Raw genomic sequence first — 17,582 nt, 5'->3', positions numbered from 1 at the left:
TTTAAATCGACACAATTTGTTATACATAACTGTAGTTCAATAAAGCTGACTTTTCAAAACCTTAATAGGAAGAAAGATATGCAAAATGTAACGAAAAGATCTAATTATATTGCAAATGTATGAAACGAACTCACTGAAAGGGAAAAGGAGTGAACCTAAGTGATTTTGGAAATGAGTGGAGTTTGTAAGACTAAAGGCAAAAGAAACTGCACGTAAGCACTGTGGCCCGGTCAATAAAGGTGTTTCTCACAGGAGCACAGGTAAATAATTCTGATATCATTATAGTGGAATGGAAAGATTAAATAAATGGATGAAAGATGGTGCAAGTCAAATTTTCTCACTATTGGAGTGGAAGGTTGTAGAAAAGCAAGAGAAGAAGGGTAGAATGATCTACATAATTAAAAAAATGAAGAACAGTCTCAAACCAATAATCTATACTTTCACTTCAAGAAACTAGAACAAGAGCAAAATAAACCCAAAACACACAGAAACAAGAAAATCGTAAAGAAAACAGCAGTAATCAATAAAAACAGTACAGAAAATCAATCCAAAGGATAATTTCCTAAATTAATCAGTAAGATTTAACCCCTAACAAGACTGTCAAAAAAAAAAGAAAGAGAACATATAAATTCTCAATATCGGGAAGGAAAGAGACCTCAGACTTCACAGACACCGCAGATATTAAAAGAATTTTTTTAAAAACACTAAGAATAACTTTATGCACATAAATTTAACAACTTAGGAGGGCTAGACCAAAGCTGTGAAAAACTTCAAACTACCAAAACTCACCCAAGATTAAACAAATAACCTGAATAGTTCTATACCTATTAAAAATTAAATGTGTAGTTTTAAACCTTCCAAAAATAGAAATCTTAAGTCCCAGATGATTTTCTTAGAGAGTTCTACTAAGTATTCAGAGAAGAAATAACACCAGTATTACACAATCTCTTCCAGAAAACGAGAGATAACACTTTCCAACTCATTTAGGGGGCCAGCATTACCCTAACACTATCATCAGACAGAACACAGAATGAAAACGAGAGAAAAATATCCCTGATGAATGTAAAGGAAAAATCCTCAATAAAACATTAGTAAATCAAACCCAGCAATACATAAAAATTTTAACACATCACAACCAAGAAGGAATTATAACACATCACAACCAAGAAGGATTTATGTTAGTAATGCAAGGCCAGTTCAATATTAGAAAGTCTGTTAGTATAATCCATTAACACTCCAAGGAAAAGGCCAGGGAGGAAACACAGTCTTTCTTTTATTTCCCACAGACTCAACTGTAAGACCTGGACAGAAAGTGTAGATGGATATTTGAAAACCCTAAAAAGTAAGTATCAACAGACTGATCTGGGAAGAACAGAATTCTATATACAAACAAGACAATGGTGAGTTTTCCCCTCTATTATTCCCATCCTGAATAAATACATTTATTTATTTAACTCAGCCCACCCCAGAACTCTGAATTGAGTATTGTGAAGCAGACAGAGTGAAATCCAGGATAAGCCCTCTTGTTCTGGCTTCAGTAGCAGAAAAGAGAGCTCTAAAAAGTTCAGTGACTGTGGGGGAAATCTCTGCATATATTTTTTTTCTCTCCATTGCCTCTATTCTTTCACCTCACAGTCCCCAACTGGACCTGTGTAGGTCCATGGTTATCCAGCAAGAATGGCCTGGAACGAGAGTCTCTACTCTTTTCAGCATAGGACAGGAGAAGGCTAACCATGCTGTGAACAAGATGTAGAAATGGAGACGAGAAAAGTAATGGATTTATGCAAAGTGTATTTAGCAGAACTTGCTGATTGGATGTGGAAGGTAATGAAAGAAGTAGAATAATCACTTCAAGGTTCTTTGGTTTATATAACTAAGTAGATGCTTTGCTTTTTACCAAAATGCAGATAACTACAGGGAATTGAAAGTTGTTTTGATAATGTTACGTTTGAGCAGCCTGTAGATGGTAATGTCAGACAGATAGTTTTATCCAGTTCAGGAAAGAGGTCAGGGCTGGGGTTGGGATGGTAGCAATCAGCATATAGATGTATCTTTTTAAGTTGGGAGATGAGAAGTCATCTTGTTTGCTTTGGGAATCATCTGGTGGAAGAATAATAGATGGTGAAGGAGAAAAAGAAGGATAATTTCAGAAGAATATTCCTGCAAAAGGTGGGCTATAGTATGATCTCCAAGGGCATGAGCAAAAGTTTAGCCTTCAGTGCAAACTGGACCACCTCAACATAGCATCCCTGACCTGGAAAGTCCAGGAAGTGCTATGCCATGATTCTCAGTAAGTTTTATTTGTTCAACGATTTATTGAATGCTTACCCAAATGTAGGCCATGGGTATATACATTTTTGGAAAAAATAAAACATGATGCCTTCTTTTAAAAGTTAGGAAAAACAGGAATTTGGTAAACAAACATACACACTGTAGCCAAGAATGTTAATACCCGAGATTCATTCCCCCTCTTTTTCTTTTAAAAGAAACCAAATTATTTTTAGTTGAAAGAAAACTAATGGAAAATGGGAGAAGCCATTGTGCCCCGTTTAAAAACAAACTAAAAAATTCCCTCTTCCCTTGCAGATGGGGAGGAACACGTGTCTAAATTCTGACCAATAGTCATGCAAGTAGAAGCTTCTGTCTGTGGCTTCCAGGAAACTTTTCTAAGAGTTTGTTAGGTGCCCATTTTATCCTATGCTCTTCATTGCTCTTCCCTGGAATGTAGGATGCAGGAGGTAGAGCAGCATCCTTGTGATGGAGGCGGCAACACTGAAGGAAAGAACAAAGGAATTACAGAGACATGTATCCTGATAGCCTTGAGCCACTAACAGCAAGACCAGTAACCACTTTTCTAACTCTAAACTTCTAATTACATGAGAAAATGCTGTTTTTCAGCTGCATGAAACCTGTCGAATTAATCCTAATATATTAAACACACGCTATAAATAATAAGTGCTATGAAGGAAAAATATCAGTTTCTAGAAAGAGAATAATGGGTTGGTAATCACTTATTTAGATTGTAATGTCAATAGAGGTATTTCTAAGGAAATAAATCTAAGTCAGGATCTAAAATATAAGAATGGAGCTGGAGTGTATGAGCAGGAGAGGAAGGGAGAGAGCATTCTAGAAAGAAAGGACAGCAAGAAGAGTGGCATAGGATGAGGAAAGCCAGGGACTGTGTAGAGGCTATAGGCCGTCAGAAAGAATTTGAATTTTCTCCTAAAAGGGAAGTGAAGCAAGTGAAAGATTTTAAGCAAGAGATGGCTTGTTCTTATTTTGCTTTTTAAAAAATAACACTCTAGCTGCTCTAGAAAACAAATCAGAGATGGACAAGAGTGGAAACAAAACAAACAAAAGACAAGTTATTTGAACAGACCAGGCCAGAAATAATAGGGATGTGGACTAGGGAGTGCCATCAGAGATGGAGAAAATGTATACCAGATAAATTTAGGAGGTAGAATCTTCAGGCTACACTGATGGATTTTATAAGGAAAGGGAAGACAATGAAAAAAAAAGCAAGATAACATCTGGACTTACGGCTTTGAAAATTGAACAAGAGTTTGTAACATTTTTCTAAGAGATGGAATATTGCAGAGAATGAGATTTGGGGACTTAAGTTTGAGGTGCTTATTGGCTATTCACATATAGTTGAATCTACGGTTGTGGGAGGCGACTATGAAGGAAAGAACAAAGGAATCACAGAGAGGTCAGAAGATTTTATTTGTCATAAATAAGTTATGCAATTTGTTGATGGCCTTTTACATTTCTGGTGATAATTTTTACATAGATGTAATTTATATGTTTACATAGTGAAAAATATATCATTTTTTCTGTGATTTATGTTTAGCAACTCCTTTCCTTTAGATATGAGGTGATGACATACATATGTAATAATAATAATAGTGGTTAATCAAATATACCGCTGTTATATCTCTAAGTTCTCTTTTCCCAAAAGACGTGTGATACCCATTCATCACAAGCTGTTGTAACTATCTAACAGTCTATTTCTGAGCTACACTCTGCTCCATTCATCTGTACATTTATTTTTTTTGCCAATTAAAATTGTTTAATAAGAGTATGTTTCAGTGTTTACTAGGAAAAGTCCTGTATAATTGCTCATCATTTTCAAAACATTTTTACCATTTCTACTCATTTAATTTTTCCAAAGGAATTTTAAATTTATTTTTTGAGAGAAATATCTGACTAGAGAATATAATGAGTATAGTGGAATTATATATTTCTATGATTTTAGAAACACATCGAGTCACATGTTACTTAAGAATAGCCTTGGTGCTCGGGAACAGCCCCTCCTGAGAGATGAGTGAGAAGTTTCCTCTTGACTCTCCACTCAGCAGCCACATAGACAGGGACAGCCAGAGTTCAAAACCCCTTTGTCACTCTTATGTTTATTTGAATATGAATTAGTCAGAATACAATTTGTTTTTGAAATCCCCAGACACAGTAATTGGGCTAAGGCCCACAGAACAGTAGAGTGGTAACACCTTCTTAGTTTAGCAAACCAAATCCCACTGCCCTCACATCATTTTACCCGAGACATTGGGAACCATCGCTGTAAGTGATTGAGAAAAATCCATCCAAGTCTATTCAGGTTAATAATCACTCATAAAAATTCAACTCTTGGGAAAATGTGTTTCTTTTCCCTAAAGGTTGAGTAAGCTTCACCCTAGGGCCTGCCTCTAATTTAGTTCATACCATAGAAATGGCATGCAGAGTTTCTGTTTTCATAACTTGGGAAATACTACACAATTGTATTGTAATGCAATTCTCTACAGTGACCCATTTAGTAACACAGGTCAAACTTGTTCTTTTCTGGGTTCATTGGCCTGAAAAGCATTCCCAAGTCATGGAATTCTCAAAGAATAGCATGGTGAAATGTTAGGATTTAAGACATTAGAAATGTCCTTGATTTAGTAAAGTAATTACTGCATGTTCACAGGACACGATCTGTAATAAAGAAAAGTAGCTACAATATTCTTTACCCAATGGCCAATAATTTCTGCCTCATTAAACCCAAGTCAAAGGCATCAATGAAAGCTGCAACTCATTCTTTAGCCCTTAACTTCCGTCTCTGACTTTTTATTATTTAAGGTAGTCTTTGTAAGTGCTTCATATTTCTATAACACTTTAACATCAGACACTCAATTTTTGGATTAATATCATCCTTTAGGCAGTACGTGATGAATTTGACCACTACCAAATTTAACGACTTCATCAGAATTATTTTAAAAGAAGACAAACCTATTTTTAGATCCTCTCATAAATGAAAAGTGGATTACTTACCAATTTTTTAATATTATAATATTTAGACCAGCTCCAACATAAAACCATTTTAGATTGAAAATGATTAAATACTTACATAATACCAGCAGAAATTCTAAGAACAGTTTATTCTAGTGACTAAATTACTTTCTAGATGATGTATTAGTTGTTTCCATTTGTTAGCATACTATTTCTTCTTGTTAAAAAAAATAGTAGCAGGAAAGTTGAAGCACAGAACATGGTAGAGATATAGAATTTTCAACAATTTCCTGTAATACTCAGAAAAATTATGTCAGCATTTTGATTATGAAAAGCAGAGGCTCATATATTATTAGCAATGGTGCCCAATCTCAGTCCAGAGCAAGATTTTCATCTACCTTGTAGTCTAACCCAAATTCACCCAAATTCCACAGTTAGAGAAATATGTTTTATGCTACACTACAGTACTAGTATAAAACTGTAGATGTTTTATGCGACATCTACAGTAAAAGGGGGGCTTTTTACTGATGCAATCTAAAAATAGGAATATGACCTAACCTCAAGGCAAATGTCATCTACGTCTTAATCCACAATTTTCTGCTAATATTATGAACATGCAGGTAATTAAATTTAATGTTTACTTTAAAATATTATCTTGTTATATTTATATAACTCCTGTTTTATGATCAAATAGTGGTGGTCGAGAAATAAAAATGAATCCAGAAGGCATTGCTGACTCTCATGAAAGATATCATCACATTAAATGACTCTTCTCATAAACATTTGTACAAGGAAAGTAAAAGATTAAAAAGTGCTCAAAACCACAGAACAAGTGAGTATCAAATGTGTTGACAAAGATCAGGCCTTCTAACTCTTGTTAGTTTTCTGCTCTCCACTCCCCCAGAGATGGCGGGGAAATAAGGCAAATCAGATCCTTGGCACATGCAGTTCTCCTGACTGTGCCTGCAGCTAGTATCCTCAATACATACAATCTCTTCCCATTTCCTTTCATCTCATAAGTATATCCAGGGGGCCTCAGTGTCTCCAAGCACCTGATATATACCAATGCACATAATCTGTAAATCAGACTCAATAATAGTGGAATGTTCTGGGCAAGAGAGTTCTGAATCAACCTACAAAGACTATCTCTCCAGAGATAAGAGAAAAATATTTCAATCTTATTTTAGAGAGCAGCCTGCACATTAAGCCAAAGAAGATAAGTATAGTAGAACTAATTTTAATAAATTTGCCCATTGAAATCCTTCATCCAATGGCCTTTTCCCCCTCCAATCAATAGATTCATTCATCCACTCATTGACTGAACAGATTTTCATCACAGGCCTGGTGGGTGCTGGGCCTGGCACTGCAGTGCAGGGTTACTGTGGAGCAGAAGACCCAGTTCTTGCCCTCCATGGGCCCACAGTCCACTAAGGGAAACAACTCACAAGCAATTACGTGGTGGCATGAAAAGTACCATAAGCGATGCTGTTTGGACAACCTGGAAATAGATGTCACTGAGTCCTAGAAGAATTAGAACTGTTTCCACAGAAAGGTAAACCTGAAAGATAAGTTGGATTGGGTCAGGCCTAGGACACAGAGAGGTGGCCCCAGCAGGACATGACAGGTGTATTAGTCTATTTTTGCACTGCTGATAAAGACATACCTGAGACTGGGAAGAAAAAGAAAAAGAGGTTTAGTTGAATTTACAGTTCCACATAGCTGGGGAGGCCTCATAATCATGGCGGGAGGTGAAAGGCACTTCCTACATGGCAGCAGCAAGAGAAAATGAGGAAGAAACAAAAGCAGAAACCCCTGATAAACCCATAAGATCTTGTGAGACTTATTCACTACCATGAGAATAGTACAGGAAAGACCAGCCTTCGTGATTCAATTATCTCTCCCTGTGTCCCTCCCACAACATGTGGGAATTCTGGGATATAAAATTCGAGTTGAGATTTGGGTGGGGACACAGCCAAACCATGTCATTCTGCCCCTGGCCCCTCCAAATCTCATGTCCTCACATTTTAAAACCAATCATGCCTTCCCAACAGTCCTCCAAAGTCTTAACTCATTTCAGCATTAACCTGGAAGTTCACAGTCCAAAGTCTCACCTGAGACAAGGCAAGTCCCTTCTGTCTATAAGCCTGCAAAATCAAAAGCAGGTTAGTTACTTCCTAGATATAATGGGGACACAGGAATTTGGTAAATACAGCCATTCCAAATTGGGGAAATTGGACAAAACAAAGGGATTACAGGGCCCATGCAAGTCTGAGATTCAGCAACACAGTCAAATTTTAAAGCTCCAAAATAATCTCCTTTGACTCCAGGTCTCACATCCAGGTCATGCTGATGCAAGAGGTGGGTTTCCATGGTCTTGGACAGCTCTGCACCTGTGGCTTTGCAGGGTACAGCCTCCCTCCCAGCTGCTTTCATGGCCTGGTGTTGAGTGTCTGTGGCTTTTCCAGGCACACAGTACAAGCTGTCAGTGGATCTACCATTCTGGGGTCTAGAGGATGGTGGCCCTCTTCTCACAGCCCCACTAGGCAGTGCCCCAGTGGAGACTTTGTGCCCCTTTGTGTGGGGGCTCTGATCCCACATTTCCCTTCTGCACTGCCCTAGCAAAGGTTCTCCATGAGAGGACCACTCCTACAGCAAACTTTTGCCTGGGCATCCAGGAATTTCTATACATCTTCTGAAACCTAGGCAGAGGTTCCCAAACCTCAATTCTTGACTTCTGTGCACCTGCAGGCTCATCACCATATGGAAGCTGCCAAGGCTTGGGTCTTCCACCCTCTGAAGCCACAGCCTGAGCTGTACGTTGGCCCCTTTCAGTCACTGCTGGAGCAGCTAGGACACAGGGCACCAAGTCCCTAGGCTGCATACAGCACAAGGACTCTGGGCCTGGCCCACAAAACCACTTTTTCCTCCTGGGCCTCCAGGCCTGTGATGGGAGGGGCCGCCATGAAGGTCTCGGACATGGCCTGGAGACATTTTCCCTATGATCTTGGGGATTAACATTAGGCTCCTTGCTACTTATGCAAATTTCTGCAGCCAGCTTGAATTTTTCATCAGAAAATGGTTTTTATTTCTATCACATAGTCAGGTTGCAAGTTTTCTAAGCTTTTATGCTCTGCTTCCCTTATAAAACTGAATGTCTTTAACAGTATCCAAGTTACCTTTCGAATGCTTTGCTCCTTGGAAATTTCTTCCACCAGATACGCTAAATCATCATTTTCAAGTTCAAAGTTTCAGAAATCTCTAGGGCAGGGGCAAAATGCCACCAGTCTCTTTGCTAAAACATAACAAGAGTCACCTCTGCTCCAGTTCCCAACAAGTTTCTCATCTCTATCTGAGATCACCTCAGGCTGGACTTTATTGTCTATATTGCTATCAGCATTTTGGGCAAAGCCATTCGTCATGTCTCTAGGAAGTTCCAAACTTTTCCATATTTTCCTGTCTTCTGAGCCCTCCAAACTGTTCCAACCTCTGCCTGTTACCCCATTCCAAAGTCGCTTCCACATTTTTGGGTATCTTTTCAGTAACACCCCACTCCTGGTATCAATTTACTGTATTAGTCTGTTTCGTGCTACTGATAAAGACACACATGAGACTGGGAAGAAAAAGAGGTTTCATTGAACTTAACAGTTCCACATGGCTGCAGAGGCCTCAGAATCATGGCAGGAGGTGAAAGGCACTTCTTACATGGTGGTGACAAGAGAAAATGAGGAAGAAGCAAAAGTGGAAACCCCTGATAAACCCATCAGCTCTCATGAGACTTACTCACTATGACAAGAATAGCATGGGAAAGACCATCCCTCTTGATTCAATTACCTCCCACTGGGTCCTCCCACAGCATATGGGAATTCTGGGAGATACAATTCAAGGTGAGATTTGGGAGGGGACATAGTCAAACCCCAGGTCAGGGGTAAGAGAAAACATGGAAGCCCTTCCAGTTACCAGATGAGCTACTGGTAAAAGGCAGAGAGGGAGAAAATGAATAGAAAGAAAAAAATAATAATGGAAAAAGAAAGCCTGGTACTACAATAAAAAAGAAAAGAAGGATTCTTAAAAGTTGGTTTTGGAAGGAAAAACCTACATATGCCCAGAGAGGCCTGTGTACTCTCGGTTAAACTCCTTTGTCATGTTTTCCTGTGAAGGAAAATAGATATTGTTTTCCAACTGTCAATTTTAATTGGAAAATTTTTAAACAATTTTAATTCTTTAAACAACAATGCTCCAGCTAATGGCATTACTGACCCTTGCCTACTCACTTTTTAAAAAATTCAGATTACAAATCACTTGGAGAAACACAATACATTTAGTAGTTAAACACCAGCTTTAAAAAACAAAAATGAGATGAATTAAAATATAAGATAGGATAGGATATATCAGAAGAGTAGAATAGAATAGGATAGATCATGAAGCCTACTCATAGCAGGAGCAAATGTTGTTTGTTTTGTGTTTATGCACCCATGCATATGATCAAGTAGAAAGTTATTAGGGGGTCATTATCAAAATGACTTGACAGCCACTCACCAAGAAGTGGGTCCACATCTAGTGATGATTCCACTCAAGGCTTGACATCCCTTTAAAATTCTTCTTAAACATTTAAGGCTTAATATGGAAACTCTTGGACCCTACCATGCAGCACAGTTCTTGCTCTTCACGCTTTGGTACACTTGGACTCTGTGAGGAAGCCTGTGATGAGCTGGGCTTTCTGCCAAAGCAGAGAGTATAACCCTCACAGTGTTCATTCTTCTTGATGAGCGGGTAGAGGGCTAGAAGGAGGTGGGGGCATCGCATGCTGTCACCAAGATTGTCATGAGGATTTCCTTTGTAAGCTTTATAGCAGAGACCCAGATAATATGACCTTCTGGTCACTGGAGGGAGCAGGCCTTAAAGAATTCTTTTCTTATTATAAGAAATATCCCTGAAATATCTTTCTACAATCAACTGCTACCTCTCCAGGGGCCAGGGGCCAGATACAGAGGATTTGAGACCAGCTGACAACAGACACATTATTCTTATTTAGAACCAGTTTCTACACATGGGTAGATTTCCCAGTGCTTCAGAGAATCAGAGCTTCTTTAAGAAAAGGGTTCATGGATTTTTGCTTCACTTTATATTACCTGATCTTTTCTAGACAGTAAAAAATTTGGTCACTATAAAATTGAAGTCGTAACAGGCAGAAAGTGAACAAGTATCTGAGGAAATAGATATTTGTTCTATTGCTGTTGGTGGTGTCTGCTTCTGGGCATAGTTGCTTTTGGGATAAGTCATGGTAACAATGCTACTAAATATTTCTGGGGGTTTATATCTTTGAACATTTTAAGATCACGTTGATCATGCCTTTGTTATCTGCTATATAGGCCAAAGTTGGCAATGACAATGATACAGTATGTGTGTTTGTGCATGCATGCATGTACTTTAGAGAGAGAAAGAGGGAGAGAGGGAGAGATAGACAGAGACAGAGACACAGAGAGGTACAGAGAAGCTAAGCGCCATGAGAATGTGGCAATATGACAGTAACACAAAGTATGAAGAAATGCTTATTAAAATAGAAGGACAACACACCCTTCTGATTCTCCTGATGAAGCTACTTGTACTTGAGGGAGCAGATTAGCGATCCATAGGCAATCAAGAAAGGAACCCTTGGCAAAACCTAGGAAGGTAAAGTAGATTCTGGACCGAAGGGGTGCTCTGCTATTATTTTGTTTAGCGTAGTGCCAGTGCTTACAGTTAAATGAAAGATTAAGCAATGCATTGTAGAAAGTTACAGAATGTGTTTCATTAGGAACTCCCTAGAGCAGAGAGTGGTCAACTTTTTCTGCAAGAAGCCAAAGAGTAAATACGTTTGGCTTTGTGGATATATCTATCCATCACAATTCAATTTTTCAGTTGTGGCATTAAAGCAGACATAGGAAATATGTAAACAAATAGGCATGGCTGTGTTTCGATAAAATTTTATTTATGAAATCGGGTGTCCAGCCAGTTTTGGACCAAGGGCCAGAGTTTGCTAACCTCTACCCTAAAGTCCTGGGCAAACAACATGGTTAAATCTTGACAGATCTGTAACTGACTTTACAATTTATTGCGCCAGTTAAACCCAGCAACAGATAATAGCAAATTAGCATCTCTCTTGACTTTCACAAGCATTGATATTATTAGTACTATTTTGTTTTTTATTCCCATTTTGCAGCTGAGAATTGAGATTTCAAGCTATTCAACTGCTTTTCCAAGACTATATATGTTGTAATGGATGAGAGGGGATTTACACACCATTTTTTGACTTTATACGAATCAGAAAACCTGGAAGCTAAATTTTCATTTTGTGGCTGACTGAATTTCCTAGACAAAGAATGTGAAGCTCAGAGTGGGAGAAAATGTTTGCAATCTATCCATCTGACAAAGATCTAATATCCAGAATCCACAAGGAACTTTAACAAATTTACAAGAAATAAAAACAAACAACTCTATTAAAAAGTGGGCAAGCACATCAACAGATACTTCTCAAAAGAAGACATTCACATACTACTAGCTCTTAACATGGAATAGAAACTTTCAAAAATCGTGGTAGCAATTGAAATAGGAAAAGCTATAGAATTGAGTGAAGGAAGGCTTTTAATTCACTTTATTGCCAACTACAAAGAAATTAGAGCCTTTATAAGTGTCTTCATTTCTACTCACAGAACAGACACACACACACACACACACACACACACACACACACACACAAGATACCCCAAGACCCTGGAAACAACTGGCAAAATCCAAAATACAGGACAGAAATATGGGAGGAAAACAAAGTGCCACGCCTTCCCATCCTAGAGATCCTAGATGTTTATTAATGCCCTCTAATCTCACAGAATCTTCTTCTCAATCTCCTCAAATTATGCCAAGCATGAAGGAGGAAACCTCCACCTATCCTCCACCCTGATCTCTACCAAGATGGAGTGGAGACCTGGGCCCACTCTGTTGGATAAGAGTGAATGGCTGTTTGGCTTTAAAAGATCTTTAATAAGAGACCGGTTTCGGCTTATTACTGCATTGCTGTGTCCTCACTTGATCCCTCTGCTGAGTCCTGCACATGAGTCTGGAACTAAACCACTCACAAACTGGTATTCCGTGTTCCATGGACAGAAAGACAAGTTACTCTGTGATGTGCAGGAAAATCCATTCCAGTTTGCCCAAACGTTTCACACACCCACACGGTCTAATGATTTTCTGGTATCTGGTACATGGTAGAGTTTACAATTTGAGATTGAAACAGGTAAAAACATGTGGAAGAAAACATTTCTGGCCTTGGCTTTGTATCTGCTAGGGCATGTTCTTGTTAGTTAACACCTGTGTACGTTGAGGAAAAGCACCTACTTTTAAACCACAAAAGTTCATGTGTAAACACTAAATATATTAAGTATATGAGTGTGTGTGTGTGTGTAAACCCTATATATAATATTTATATTATATTGTATTATGTTGTAAGTGATGTGTGTGTGTGTATATATATATATATTTATATATCAATGAACATTGTTACTATTTCTTTCCACCTTTCTTAACTCACTATAAAGACCTTATATAAGAACTTTATACTTTTTAGTCATGAAATGATTCATTTAATGTCAATAGTTGAATAGAAGTTTTTGTTTTAGAGACAGGGTCTTGCTCTGTCACCCAGGCTGGGGCGCAGTGGCATCATCATAGCTCATGGCTGCCTCAAACTCCTGGGTTCAAGCAATTCTCACACCTCGGCCTTCCAAGTAGCTGGGGCTACAAGTATACACCACCATATCTAGCTATTTTTTAAAATTTTTTGTACAGACAGGGTCTTGCTATGTTGCCCAGGCTGGTCTCCAATTCCTGAGCTCAAGCAATCCTCCTGCCTCAGCCTCCCAAAGTGCTGTGGTTACAGGCGTGAGCCACTGAACCTGGCCTAAATAGGGACTTAAAACTTTCTTCAAATTGCAGATCTGTTAAGCATAGCTTGCTTCACAAATTCATCTTTTTAAATGATACTTTTTCAAGCGAATTTTGCTCAGCTAAACCCCAAACTTCAGTGTCTGGTACTGAAACAAGCTAGTTATGAAACAAGAAGGTCAGTAGAAAGAAACGAAGCTATTCTCATTTTAGTCTTTGACTTTTGTCCCTATTCATGCCTCCTGCAATCCAAAAATTGCTCTTGACTTCTCATAAAGAAAAATTGAAAACAAGGAGCACATGAAATGAAATGAATCCATGAAAAATGTATTTTTCATCCATTTCAGAAGAAATAGAAGGAAAAAAAAAGTAAAGGCCTCTAACTATAGCCTGAAACACCACCTCAACTTAAGACCTCCGTTTAAACATTGCTGGGCACTAGAAAATTGTTAGGACATTTTCCCTGCCTGTCCTTCCAAAGTCCGTGATCTAGAAATACATTTGAAAATCAGGCTACAATGTAAGAACAGTGATGGTGGAAGTATTTGTAAAGTGCTTTGCGGAGGTGGAAGAGTTACAGAAGGCTTGGAATGGAAATGATGCTGAAACTCCATCTGGCAGAGGAAGGAGACAGACTAGCGAGGTCCGCTGGGTAGAGGGCGGGGCTCCAAGGGAGGGACTGATACCTGCGTGTCCTGCCTGCCCCTCTAACTTGAGTCTCTCTCGGGACCACCGTAATGACTCGCGTTACCTCTGACCAGCGTCTTTGCTCCTCTAGGGAACATCCTTAGACTATAGGGCTCATACCTACTAAATGCCTCTTATGATTATCGCTTTACTGATGTTCTCCTCAGCATTACCTATGGCAACAAGACCAAGTTCAGAAAGGAAAACATAATCTGATTAGTTCTTCAAGAACAAAGAAGACAATCTGTTTTCATTTTGTAACAAACTCGAACCCAGCCTTTATTCATTCAATATAAATGAAACTACATATTCCCCTGGAGTGAAATTTATTTCTTCCTAATTCTATCCTCTATCAATCTCTAAACCACATTTCAGACAAATGGTAGACTTTATAACTCCTTAAAAAAATCTTCCAGAATAGATTTATTTAAACTCTGTCAAGAAATCAATGCAATTTTATTTATTAATGTAAGTAAACTACTATGTTTATAAATTAGCATTAAAAACCCTGCCAAAGAGTTTGGATGAAAATCTTCCAGATACAACTATGATTAAATACAAGATGTCCTGCTGTTACCATTTCTGTTCCAACAGCCACAGATTTTAGGATCCTTTCCCTTCCCATGAGCAGCCCACATTCTAGTTTGTCTATATTGAGGGCAAAAATATTAGCAGAGATGTCAAGGTTGTAAGCCATTGTAGAAGACAGTTGTAAGATGGAGATATTCTAAAGCTCAGCTGTACATGGTTTGGGATTTGTTGGAGAACCTATGATTATGAATCATTCTCTCAAGTACTAAAAGTGCCTCATATTACTAAAAATTTTTTTGAAACCTCAAACCTCTCAAAAATGTTGCTCAAGTTACCAAATATCATTGATAAAAATAAAAATATAATTGACAAGGAGTGTCCAATACATAGCAGACCTCTTAGGGAGTTATCATCATGGTTGTATTGTGATCGACCTGGGAGTTGGCATGTAACTTGTCACCTGGGTTGTGAATCATTTGCTTAATAAAAAAGTAAAACTAGCTTATAAATATCAATTCATTCATTCACATATATTTAATCAGTAGGTCTGTGACACCAGAGATAGAAAGCCCAGACACAGGTAGTAGATATAGTTGGTGTGTGAGCTATCTTTTATAAGCTTAGGGGTCTATTCAGCAGTCGGTAGGCATTTCTTCTTTCATAAGGTAAGGAATAAAGCTGAACTTTCTCTATTAAATATGTTGGCCAATGTTTTAGATGCTGCCGTCGTTTGTCATTCTAATCCCCAAGATTAGTCTACAACAACCATGTGGAGAACAGAGATTGACTGTGGTTACCCTGGAAAGGGGTATGTGTCTTCCAGAATCCCAGATGCTAGAGGTAAACTGTTCCTTTGACAGCAGGTGAATGCTCAGGGCATGCAGCACCTCAGGCACTAGGGGCTGTCCATCCATCCTGGGGAATCTGAGCATACTCAGAAGCCTAGAATAACCCAGTATAAGTAAGAACGCCACTCACCTCCTCTCACTGCAGTCTGCAGCCTTCACAGCTGGGCTTCAGTTCCTCCTGCTTCCTACCTCCTAAGACTTCTCACTCCTCCCAGCACACCTCTACCAAGGTTCAGGGAAAATTCCCCAGACTTCCCTTTGGCTCAACTCCCAAGGGAGAGGTTGATGACAGCAGGAGCAGTGGTGACAGCACTGAATGAAAAGTCCCTCCTTTATCCCAGACTGCACAAAGAGGAAAATCATGGAGGGAACATCAGGAAGGGACTCTACGGGGCTTTCCTGTCCAGCTCAGAAAGGCACTTGGCATCCCCCAACTCTGCAGGAAGCACAGAGGAGTGCCCCAGGGTATCATGTTGCTCATCCTTCCATTGACCAACAAACCAGAGAAGCAAACATTCTAAAGACTTTCCTTTCACATTCCCATTCCAAATGTGTGTGCCTGGATGTAGGGCAAGTTGTAGCCTGGGAGTCAGGAATCAGAGCCAGCAGGTTAGAACCAGGGAAGGACGCAGGAGGGAGCCAGAGCCATGAGAAGAGACTTTGGACAATCCAATCCTCCACCCAGGACCAAGGTTAGATGCCTAGGTTTTATCTATTTCCATGACAGTCATGGACTAGGGTTAAAATGGTCTCCCTGAACGATGAAGTAACTCAAGTCACAGATCTCATGATAAGCTTGCAACATATAGTGGTTTTTACCAATATCAAGTGGCAATATACAGCTCTGGAGAAACACTGACAGCCCACAGCAGAGACCAGATATTCTGAGCCAGACTCAAGATATACCTTCCAGAAAGTGTGCCCTTAGATGCAGAATACATGAGGTGGGGTGTCACAGCTAAGGCTTAGAGGCACACAAACCTGGGTTCCAATTCTAGCTCCCCATCTTGGACCCATGTGACCTTCAAAAGGCTCTTCAACCTGTCTGTATCTTGCTTCACTTGTTTGAAAAATGGGGAAATTTTTCATAACGTCATAGTTAAGAGGATTATAGGTAACATGTAGAGTACTTAGTACATAGTAAGCACTTGATAAATGTAGCTATTATTATAATAATAGGTTGAGACAGGAAAATCCAGGATGTATGAGTACTCCACCTATCCATATATTGCCTATTATTCAAGGCCACCCAAAGTTCCACCATTTCCATCACCTTCCATATTATTATGAGCCTATATTGAGTTCTTCATTTCTTAATAATATTATTTTATTGTATGATTTTACTAAATATTTCCACTGCTGTATAATTTTAGATTGTCACTCATAAGTCACTACTTATGTCACTTATAAGTCACTAAATACAAAATCTTTTCCTAAGCACAGAAACCAAGCCATGCTGTTTTAAAATCTACGTTGTGTTGAACATACTACAAGAAACCTGGTAAGCACTTGATAAGTAGGTACTTAATTAATTGCATTACAGGTACTGTTTTGGTTGGTCATCATAATAAATATCCATTGTAAACAGCTTAACAGTTCCTGCATTACCTTTCAGAAAAAAGACCTTTCATTTTTTGCACTGCTCCATCATCTGTATGGAGAATACAAATCTTACCTATCTCATTAAAATATTGCCACTTTAACTTTGATATTGAATACAGTCATGGCCCTTTGAGTATGGAGACATAAATATGAATCACTATACTCATATATTCACTAGTAAAACCATTTCAAACCTGTGGGGGAAGATGAGGTTTGGCAACACAAATGTCATTCTCACCCGCCTCACCCTATTCCCAATATAATGTTATTAGAAATGACATAAAATTTGTAATAAGGGAAACCTCCACTACTGTTGGTAAGGGAATAATGTCATTACCAGAAAGTTCATGGAAAGATAACCAGAGTTCACTTGCAAATCACCATTACAATGAGCAATGACCTTGAGGGAGCAGGCGATGGAACCCCTGCCCTCCACACCTGAACATGAAGACAGAAGGGTGGACGTGTGGGGAAGATGGTGCAGGCAGCAAGACCAACCACGAAGAGCTTCATATGGAATCTCTTTTGCTTATAAAGTGATGGGATTTGAGGGCAGAGTGACAATGGATCCTAGAAATTCAGATGGATATAAGGGCAAAAAGCCCCTGAAGAGGGATTTCCTGAGATGACAAGACATGTCCTTACAGTAGACAAAAGTGGCCTTGAAAACCAGATGTGCAAAGAAATTCATCATTGGCAAGGTTTTGGAAGAATGAATTCCCAATGTGGCTTGTT

The 17,582-nt window shown here is 38.9% G+C and overlaps 1 protein-coding gene across 1 annotated transcript in view; it reads right to left on the bottom strand.

The window, feature by feature from the left end:
* SERPINB7 (serpin family B member 7) overlaps positions 1–15,688 on the bottom strand; it is a 54,124-nt gene extending 38,436 nt beyond the window's left edge. The window contains exon 1 of the mRNA XM_009192877.4: positions 15,376–15,688. The gene's annotated coding sequence lies outside the window, so the exon portion shown is untranslated. The remainder of the gene's footprint in view (positions 1–15,375) is intronic.
* Between the last annotated feature and the right edge of the window lie 1,894 nt (positions 15,689–17,582).

The sequence above is a fragment of the Papio anubis genome, chromosome 19, assembly GCF_008728515.1.
Source record: "Papio anubis isolate 15944 chromosome 19, Panubis1.0, whole genome shotgun sequence".
Lineage (NCBI taxonomy): Eukaryota > Metazoa > Chordata > Mammalia > Primates > Cercopithecidae > Papio > Papio anubis.
The sequence above is the reverse complement of the archived record's forward strand: the minus strand, read 5'-3'. Positions and strand labels throughout refer to the sequence as shown.